The sequence below is a fragment of the Erpetoichthys calabaricus genome, chromosome 5, assembly GCF_900747795.2.
Source record: "Erpetoichthys calabaricus chromosome 5, fErpCal1.3, whole genome shotgun sequence".
Classification (NCBI taxonomy): Eukaryota; Metazoa; Chordata; class Cladistia; order Polypteriformes; family Polypteridae; genus Erpetoichthys; species Erpetoichthys calabaricus.
The window spans coordinates 157481060-157492105 of record NC_041398.2 but is presented as its reverse complement, the minus strand read 5'-3'; positions in this window follow the sequence as shown (position 1 = coordinate 157492105).

Genomic DNA, 11046 nt, shown 5'->3' with positions numbered 1-11046 from the left:
TCTTTTTTAGTACATAATTCAGTGGTAACACCACTGTTTGTAAGAGGTTTATATATCATATCTGAAATTCTATTAATATGTGTGCTGTATATGAAATTGGTAAATTACCAAAGGAGTATTGAGGGATGTTATGCTACCTTAAACACTTAAACATTATTGAGCTTGTTAGTCTTGTGTGCTGTGATTTTATTGGCATAACTTGAGCTAAAGTTCAGTTTTCTACTTGTCAAGTTAAGGTGAAGTTCATGTTGCACCTCTTCATGTGGCAATGCTTTAAAATCTGCCTTTGTATTCGTTTGAACCTCAGTAATGTGCCTTGGGGCAGTATGACTTTATCTAGCATTTTAAATACTAACTATTTAAAAAGCAATTGATTGATATTATAATCTTTTTAGTGTTCTTTTTCTTTAATGTAGTAGTATCTCTGTACTGGTGAGCTGGTTATTTATTTGTATTTATTTTCGCTCAACTTAATAAAATAATCACTATATAGTATCAAAAGCTGATCTTGTAGTTGAAGCTAGTGTACAAAGTGCTTTATAAAGGATTTGTTAATTTTAGTATATTGAATTACACAGTGTATAAATGTTTTGCGTGTACATGTCATGCATCCTGCATCACAGGACCTCCTTGCAGGCTCAGTCAAATATGTGATAACTCAATGAGACAAGAGGTGGCACTGCCGCTAATGTTTTCCTCTTTCTTTCCCCACAGTGTTGAGAAGCTGCCCAGTGAGGGCATTTGACACTCCCTATCCCTTCCAGTTCAGGCAAGCATTATTACTGGCACAAACCAGATAGAGCTGCAGCAACTACAACCTTCCAGCCTTTTAATTTACATGCATATGGTGCAGACGTGGAAGAACGTCTTTTCTGTATATTTGCTTTGTCCACGGACAATAAAAGGGACAACCTCGCTGGCGTGCCAAAATTTCTTCCTGTGCAGAGCTGTCATCATTCTTGCACGTGGGGTCTCATGTAAAAACTCACATTGTTTCCACACTCACATTGCAATGTATAAAAACTAAATTTGGAGTAAAGCCACGTACATTTTCACGGAAGCCTCCCCCATTGCATATGCACTTTTCTGCTCAGTTTTACAAACTGGTGCCACCCAGAGTCAAAGCATTGCTACTGTTTTGGTGCGCTCTCCCTTTCTTCAGATTTTCATCAATTACACGGGATTTATCAAGTACACTGAAATGAATTGCATATCATTTACAAAATTAATTCTCTTGATTGTAATCATTATGTAACAATATAATGGTGACCAGAATGAACAAACTATTCCAAATACCATAGTTGCTTTAGCGTTGTTACTATCAGTGCATGACTCAAGGCATTTTAATCCATTGTATGTGTGTGTGGTATAATAGCTGCACAGCAGCTGATCAGAAAGTTTTATGGCAGGTTGTGTCGAAAGCACAGAGGATTATTGGGATATAGCTTCCAGTCCTGTAGGACATTTATAGCACGCACTGCCTAAGAAAAGCCATGGATTCCATTCTGCCATGCCTCAGTTTATATGAACGTCTCCAATTCAGCAAATGCTTCAGAGCCTTTCCTGCGTGGAGCTCGAGGCTCAGAAACAGCTTCATCCCAAGAGCCTTAAACGCACTCAATCAGTCCATCAAGTACTCCCGGTAGAACTGCTTGTACTTATTATTACAATCACCTCACAGTAAACTTGCACTACAACTGTAATATTGCACAACCTGAGCCACTTTATGAACCATTTTCACTATCTGCATTTTTATAGTATTATTATTGTTATTTTATCATTTTATAGGAAAATAAATTTATGAAGGATTTGCATATTGAATCTCATTGTACCATACAATAATAAAGGACTCTGATTCAATTCAAGTGAAGAAAGTGTGTATTTACAGATGATGATAAGTAGATTCTAAGCTGATTTAGACTTCCAAGTGCTATGCTGTTGGAGCTATGTGCTGTTAGAATACTAAGATGTATTTTTGATATAATTTATATGATGAAATACATTAAAATATGCATATTACATTTTACAGATAAATTGTTAATGTATACTTTTAATGATTAAACATCTGAGGGCATGGTGGTGCAGTGGTACCAATAAGCTGACGCCCCATCCAGGGTTTGCTCCTGTTGATACTTACTGAGACTGGCACACCCCTGATGGATGGAATAATTAAACATGTATAACAAAGATTTTTCAATGTTCCATAAAATTTTAAGAATCGGTGTTCTAAGCGTACAGCTGGTTTTAAATTTATTAAAGATCTCATATTGTGGAGATTAGTTACGTGGAGAAACAAAACAGAAGGACAGGAATTGGAGGTTGGTATGTTTGACAGGGACATTACATTCAAGGTCGTGCATGTCCCAACAAGCATCTTGCAGAAGGTAAGAACAATCCCTGGACAAGAGAGGCATTAACAATCCCTGGTCGGGGTGCCAGCTCGTTGCTACCGCTGCGCCAGTGTGCCCCTACATGTTTAATACATTGTTAAAGATGCATTTTATCTTGAAAATTATATCAAGTACACATCTTTCTATTCTAAAATGTTCAGAGAACTTTAATATCATGAATGTAATGTATTCTGTGTGGTGATCAGTGCCGGCTCGCTCCCATCTATGAAAGAGAAAGGCCGTTTAAAAAGCACATAGTGATTCATACACATAGAACATGAATCATTTAACGTGCTATTTTAGTTACAATGGGATATGAGAAACTCTAGTAATTAAACATTGATTTTAAGATGAGTTGACATTTTGACCTTTCTGTTCTTCACTATGTCCCTAATTTTTTTCTTCTTTTCTCTTTGCCCTAATACACTTCCATATGACACTGACAGTGGGCTATGACTCGCCTTTCCACCTCGACTTTGACATCTGACTACTTCTTTTTTATTTTGGACACTGTGCAACTTTCTAAACTTGAACTTTTGTGTGCCACTCTATCAGTTCCTTTTTGTTGCACTTACCATTGCCTAAGCCACCAAAAAGTATATTTTTCCTTGCCTCCACTTCACTGAGTAGGACCTCCACTTTGCATTCTCTGAAGATTTTTTTCCCCTGTGCTTTTGCCATTATCTTTCCACTGAATGCAAGGAACTATTTTTATTGATTTGCATATTCAAAGGGGCATAATTTTGGGAGGAGTCAGGGTGGGGCAGTAGGCGTGTCCATTACATTTAATGCTGACTGGGATTTATGGAGTGAAAGTGCATGGAAGCTGGTTTACACACAGTTTTGTGCATGTGAATTTTTTTGTGTGTACTCACATTTCAACTTTAGTTCGTATGAAATGTTTTAGGTGTACATGAGGCCCCTAGCCACAATGTTGAAGTTTTTGTTAAGTATTTGTTTGCTGTTTAGGAAAATAAATCAAACTAATGTAACATCCAAAGTAGAAGGGAAGAAATATAATGTACATGTAAACAATTTAATATTGACTAGAACTATTTTATGTTGATAAGACAGATAGATAGATAGATAGATAGATAGATAGATAGATAGATAGATAGATAGATAGATAGATAGATAGATAGATAGATAGATAGATAGATAGATAGATAGATAGATAGATAGATAGATAGATAGATAGATAGATAGATAGATAGATAGATAGATAGATACTTTATTAATCTGCAAGGGGAAATTTGCATACTCCAGCAGCACCATACTGATAAAAACAATAATAATTAAAGAGTGATAAAAACACAGTGCAAGTTAAAAAGGGCAAGGTGGAGAGTGTGAGGCAGGTATAACAGTCAATAACATTGTATAATGTTACCATTTATCCACCCCCCCGGGGGAATTGAAGAGTCGCATAGTGGGAGGAATGATCTCCGCAGTCTGCCAGTGGAACAGGACAGTGACAGCAGTCTGTGATACTCAGACTATCACACAGCATCACAGACAGCAATATGTGATGTACCTGCACTTTGGTATCATTGAGCACATGTTGGTAGAACTTGATTTACATTTTCCATAGTAAAAAGAAAGCACATAGCTGTTCAAATTATAAATCAGTGACTGTCATTCTTATGTATTGGTTTACAGTTAGTGTAAATCTGAAAACACAACAGATTATGTTGCACTTATTTTCATACTTTATTTGTAATTATTGAACAGAGCATTGGGCTCATAAATTCAACTTAGAAATAATTGAAATGAATTTTATTTATCAACTGATGTTCTACAGTAGCATCTTTATTGTAAAGTCATATGCTGTATCCTGTCTTATTGCAAAGCAGGAACAAAGTCAGGCACACCTGGTCTGGTCCTGACGTCTGGTCTGAGGGTTCAAGGGGACATGGGGACCCTTTAAACTGTCACAACAGCTTTTAGCATCATGCATACTAATTAGTACATTCTATTAGTTTTCTCAATAAAAGCCACTAATTGAATAAAGGAAGATATGGGTCTGTCCTTAGACACAGTCTTTTAAATTTGTTGCTCATGAAGATTCAGTCTCTGTTTTTTATAAGAAAGTCAATTATGCTTGACTGAGGTCATATTATGTGATATCATATACTGTTAAATTCTGCTCCATACTTGTAATTTTTTTATTTTTATACTGTATTGAGGATTGTATTGTATTGACCCCCTTCTTTTTGACACCCACTGCATGCCCAACCTACCTGAAAAGGGGTCTCTTTTTGATCTGCCTTTCCCAAGGTTTCTTCCATTTTTTCCCTACAAGGCTTTTTTTGGGAGTTTTTCATGGTCTTCTTAGGGGAGTCAAGGCTGGGGGGGCTGTCAAAAGGCAGGGCCTATTAAAGCCCATTGCGGCACTTCTTGTGTGATTTTGGGCTATACAAAAATAAACTGTATTGTATTGTATTGTATTGTATACTTATAATGCATGTACAACAACAACATTTATTTATATAGCACATTTTCATACAAAAAGTAGCTCAAAGTGCTTTACATAATGAAGAAAATAAAAATAAAAGACAAAATAAGAAATTAAAATAAGACAACATTAGTTAACATAGAAAAGGAGTAAGGTCCGATGGCCAGGGTGGACAGAAAAAACAAAAAAAAAAAACTCCAGACGGCTGGAGAAAAAAATAAAATCTGCAGGGGTTCCAGGCCACGAGACCACCCAGTCCCCTCTGGGCATTCTACCTAACATAAATGAAATAGTCCTCTTTGTAGTTAGGGTTCTCCCGGAGTCACTTGATGTTGATGGTCATACAGACTTCTGGCTTTTAATCCATCCATCATTGTTGGAACATCACGGTGCTTTGAGTAGATGCGCCACCACCAAAAGGACACCGGAAAAGGAAACAGAAGTGAGAGTAGGGGTTAGTACAGATGTTAGAGCCACCATGAATAGTTATTATAATGAGTTGGATATACAGAGTATCAGGATTTAAATTACAGTGTAGTTAAGAGAAGGCCATGTTAAAGTAATGTGTTTTCAGCAGTTTTTTAAAGTGCTCCACTGTATTAGCCTGGCGAATTCCTATTGGCAGGCTATTCCAGACTTTAGGTGCATAACAGCAGAAGGCCGCCTCACCACTTCTTTTAAGTTTTGTTCTTGGAATTCTAAGGAGACACTCATTTGAGGATCTGAGGTTACGATTTGGAATATAAGGCGTCAGACATTCCGATATATAAGATGGGGCGAGATTATTTAAGGCTTTATAAACAATAAGCAGAATTTTAAAGTCAATCCTGAATGACACAAATAACCAGTGTAGTGAGATCAAAACTGGAGAGATGTGCTCAGATTTTCTTTTCCTAGTTAGGATTCTAGCAGCTACATTCTGTACTAGTTGCAAACGATTTATGTCTTTTTTGGGTATTCCTGAGAGGAGTGCGTTACAGTAATCTAGTCGACTGAAAACAAACGCGTTTACTAATTTCTCAGCATCTTTCAATGATATAAGAGGTCTAACTTTTGCTATGTTTCTTAAGTGAAAAAATGCTGTCCTAGTGATCTGATTAATATGCGATTTAAAATTTAGATTACAGTTAACAGTTACCCCTAAGCTTTTTACCTCCGTCTTGACTTTTAATCCTAATGTATCCAGTTTATTTCTAATAGCCTCATTGTATCCATTATTGCCAATCACTAAGATTTCAGTTTTCTCTTTATTTAACTTGAGAAAGTTACTATTCATCCATCCTGAGATACAAGTCAGACATAGTGTTAGTGAATCAAGAGAATCGGGGTCATCAGATGCTATTGATAAATACAGCTGTGTGTCATCAGCATAGCTGTGGTAGCTCACGTTGTGCCCTGAGATAATCTGACCTAACGGAAGCATGTAGATGTAGTAATAAAATGCATTGCATTTGTCTTCCAACAGATGGTGCATCACAAACTTTTGTAGTAATAAAATGCATTACTACAAATGTTTGCAATGTAACATTTGTTGAACAGACAAATGCAATGCATTTTATTATTACTAATGTTTTGAATGCACCATCTGTTGGAATGACGGGGACATAGCAAGAGGATGGACACACAGATACACAGACACTTATCCTTTGAGGTGTATAATATAATGTAATTTTTGCAAATTATTTGTCACTAATAGTAACCAAAGTGTACTATATAATCTTTGTAAGATAATTCCCAAAGGCCAACTAACAATATGCAAAGACCTGTACCTATTAGCAGTGCTTACTTTAAATGCAAAACACATACATGTATACCATATGATCATTTCTCTTCTTGCTTCACAGTGCATTTCCAGACTCTTTCTTTATTATTTCCATTACCTAAACACATTTAGTTTTATTATTTGCTTCCAGAGACCTGAAGCTCATCCTGGCAGTTCTGGAAACAATGCATGAACATACTCAAACCACAGTGCCAGTATATCTTAGTACACACTTGCTATATGCACTCACTCATATTCCCCCATAAAGAGCCAATTTAGAGTCACCAATCAACTTAGCATGCATTTCCTAGTAATGTATGAGGAAGTACATATCAAAACTTCATTTTAAACTTATACAATGCTCATCCAGTTGCCTCAGCACCAACCTAACAACCTATTCTACCATAATGTAAGTACATTGCAAAGGCAGCATATGCCCAACAGCTGCTCATCATTTCTGTTTAACATACACCTTTATATAACTCCATTATTTTTCATGTCAGCCTTAACGTTTACTGGAAGCACAACAAAAATTCAATAGGTGTTACTATGCCAAAAAATAATATCCACTTTGAAGGTTGTTTTAAGGTAAACACTATTTTTTTCATTGTAATTCACAGTAACGTTGAGATGGCTTTTTTGTCCTCTTGCCCATTCTCTTCCAGGAACTCTTACAGGGGCAACATTAGATAACCCTCAATTGCAAGATCTTCTTTTAAGGCTCTTGCAGCAAGTGTAAAGCTAACATTACGTCTTTATGGACAGGCAACTAAATGTTTGAAACCCCAGGAGGATGAATTTATACAACAGAAATGCAAGTCCAATTAAGTTCTGGGACATGGAGTTGAAGACCAACTCATTAAGGTATCAGAAAAAAGTTTGACAGAAGTAAGGTACTGCCTGACTACAGGTTAATTCTACAATCTGCTCTTGAATACCAATAGTTACACAGTCATCAGGTCAAAAATTAATGCATTCTGAGAAATGTTGGGTCTCTGGATTTAAGTAAAACGTTTGAAGCTGCAACTATAAAAGTTGTGGAACTGAGATATTGAACTGTTCAACAGATATGAGAGGACTTTATTTTGTATTTTTATAAGTCAATGCTAGTGCCTATTACAAATTGGTTTACTTTATAGATCTGAAAATTTGGAATTTTAAGATGCTAACTCAACATTGAGTCAGTGTAAAATATCCATAGCATATGGTCCAAGATGAGACTCTGTATTTTTAATCAGTTAAAATCTATATGTTGTGGATGGCGATAATTTAAAACACAAGTAAATAGAACAAATAAAAGGTTATAAAGGTCTGAGTATTTTCATTGCTGAGGTAAAGATATGGTTGGTATGACATGAGGCAATATGCATAGCCCATAGTACAGTTCTTATTGCAATTCAGATTTATTTTACAATATTCCCATAATATAACATTTTCTTAAAAGAAATGTACTATATGTTTAGTGCTAAAGGAAGTAAACACACATTTTGGAGCCTAAAATGTTAGCTTCTCATTAAACATTCATGAATAAAATTACTGCAAAATAAATTCAAATCAGTGCACAAATACACAAGCTTTAATACAAGTTTTTGTGCACCTTTTTCATTAAAAGAAGATAATTTTCTTAAAAAGTAACACAAATGTAAAGTTGAAAACCATTCAAAATTTAAATTTCCCTTTTTATTCTTTGAGTTAACTTCAAAGTTTGCTCCAACAATGACTGTCCTTTTAACTTCCTGATTAAAAGCTGTACTGATCCATTACCTCTGGGTCCTCACTGGATCTATGAAGAGCTTATGTTATAATTCATTTTAAGAAAGATATAGTGTCAGCACTCTGAGTAAAGTTGACACCTGTTAGCTGTGACAATATTCCCTGCAGTTATACCTTGGGTAGACATAGTATGGACAGAAGTGTGATTTGGCCAAGCAAGCATTGGGAATTTGACTGCATTTTCTTTCCCTTTAACATGCTAAAACTGGGATTGAGAGCAGTGAAAGATCCACTACTGAACAAATCCACCATGTTATAATTTAACCCTATTTCTGAATCAATACAAGTGATGCTCAAGCATTTCTTCTTACATCTGCAACTTGTGAGAACTGTACTGACTGCAGCTTTTGCTGCCAAAAGCATGCCAGCATATCTTCATAATTATCTCCATACAAAAATAAGTTTGTACTTTGGTGATCTAAAAGGGCTTAATGTGAAAACAAGCATAATTGCTGTGGTGCATCTCCGAAAATGTAAATATTTAGAGTACTCGTCTGAGGTTCTGACTTACTAATTTAGGTGTGTACTTTAAACACAGAACCTGCAGTTTCAGCCCACATTCACATACAATGTCATCCATGTTGTGTGCCGACAGTTTTCACTTTCACATCATTATAAAGCCCATGAATAACAGATATACCAAAGTGTAGTCAATTTGGCATGCTATAACTTAGTTGTAGTTTTTCAGTCAGATTTTTGAAATCCCTGTTTTGGATGAAAGATATTTTTGTTTGTTTTTGAGTCAGTCATATGGTAACATCATGCAGACATACAGTACATGATACAAGGTGTAGAAGAAGAATGTTCTCCTCAGCACCATGTACCCTGTGTGTTTGGTAACTAAGTTTCATAACAATGCTTGTAACCCTGCCAGTAGGAAAACTTGATTTATGAACTAACAAAATTATGTTACCCAAGGGCTCAGGAAAATGGTTTCTACATGATTTAAACTGCCTTTTTTGTTAACTTCCTCAAAGTAAATGACTCAGGGTCATAAGACTGCATGCTGCAAGTGCAAGGCGTCTGTCCTGTGATCAGTCTTGGGGACATAGATAATGCTTAGCTCAGATATATTGCCTAACTTTAAAATTGTGATGATAAGGATGTTTTTCTGTCTCACTAATCATGAGACAAAGGGGTATATAAGCTCCCCCCAAGCTGTCGATCAGGGTTCAGACAAGCCCTGCGGTGATATACTGTGCTCTCTGAATCTCTACTTCCTGTGACTCCGAAATGTGAAATAAAAGAGAACTAACAAAATATCACCTGCCTGCTGTCAGTCTGCACTCTTTTCGTCCACAGTTTTCTGGCGCCCAGACATGGGGCAGGTGACGGGCAGACGGCTCCCTGAGCGGGATCGTCCGGTGAACTTCAAGAAGCCCGATACCGGCCGGGTCAGGAGGACCAGCTCCGGCAAAAGTTAGGACTGGCCTGTCCTGGACATTTCTTGCGTGGGGAGTCGCTGACCCCCTCCTTGCCGAAACGAAAAGCGACTGGACAGGATTTTCCAGGCAGGCGGACAGAGTCGCGGTAAGTAAATTGGGGGATTCCCGCTAGTTTGACTGGTGTGCCGGAAATAGAATAAAAGAGAAAAAGAAAGAAAGAATATACTGTATCAAACCATAGGAGGGTTCTAGGGACTCACGGAAGGTGGCTTTTGGGACCCTACGGAATACGGCACAGTGTGAATGTTAGCTAGTCACCCCTTGTGAAGTGGAATAGAAAAGGGGAGAGTGGCACGCTCTTATAATAATTAGAGGAATGGGGGTGAAAGGGCGTATTTAGAGAATGTGTGTCTAAATAACGGGAGGACGAGTTTTCTGCTTGCTGTCTAGTCATACTCTTGTCTCAACGGGTTGCTCAAGTGATGGAGACTATACCCTGGCAGACTGACGCATACAGACCGTCTGACGAAGGGATCGGGGTACAAACCTCCATATCCCGGACTCCACGGAGAGTATTGATGTAGGATTCTGCTGACCCGAATAAACGGACACGAAGTCACTTGTAGCTGTAATCCGGGGACAGGAGCGGACGGCGAGTGGAACGGGGAGTACCGAGGGCTGAATCACTTTCTGCTGATATCCTGCCGCTCACTATGGGAAAAACAAATAGCAAGCCAGTCAAACAGGTCCCCCAGGGTCCTCAAAACCTAATGTTAGAAGGATTGTTTTCGGAGGATCACCAGGCTCCACATACAGGCGGACCAAAAAATGGGTCCCCTAGAAAGCTCATCGAAAAGAAGACAGGATTAGATTTTAAGAAAGTGTGTAAAAAATGGAATAAGCAAAGAGGGGGGAGATGGCCTCTCGAGGGAAGCGCAGACATGTGTGAAGTGCAGGAAATCAGGAAAATATTATGCAGGAATACGCAGGGTTGTTGTAATGGAGGCCCCTATCGCATGGACATGTTTGATAGGTGGGAATTGGTTATTAAAGATCGTAATTTAAAGGCAGTGCAGAAACGTAATGAATTATTGGCCGCGGAAGTTAAGACTAGGAAGGAAAAAGAAGAATTACTCATAGCGTTACAGAAAGTGCAGGCAGATTCGGGATCACAGTCGGATGAGAAGCGGAAGAAGAGCGAGAAAAAAGACCCGTTATATCCCGTACTTGCTCCCCCACCTTTCCTGCACCATCCACATCCACAGCCCCCACCTCCTCCAGCAC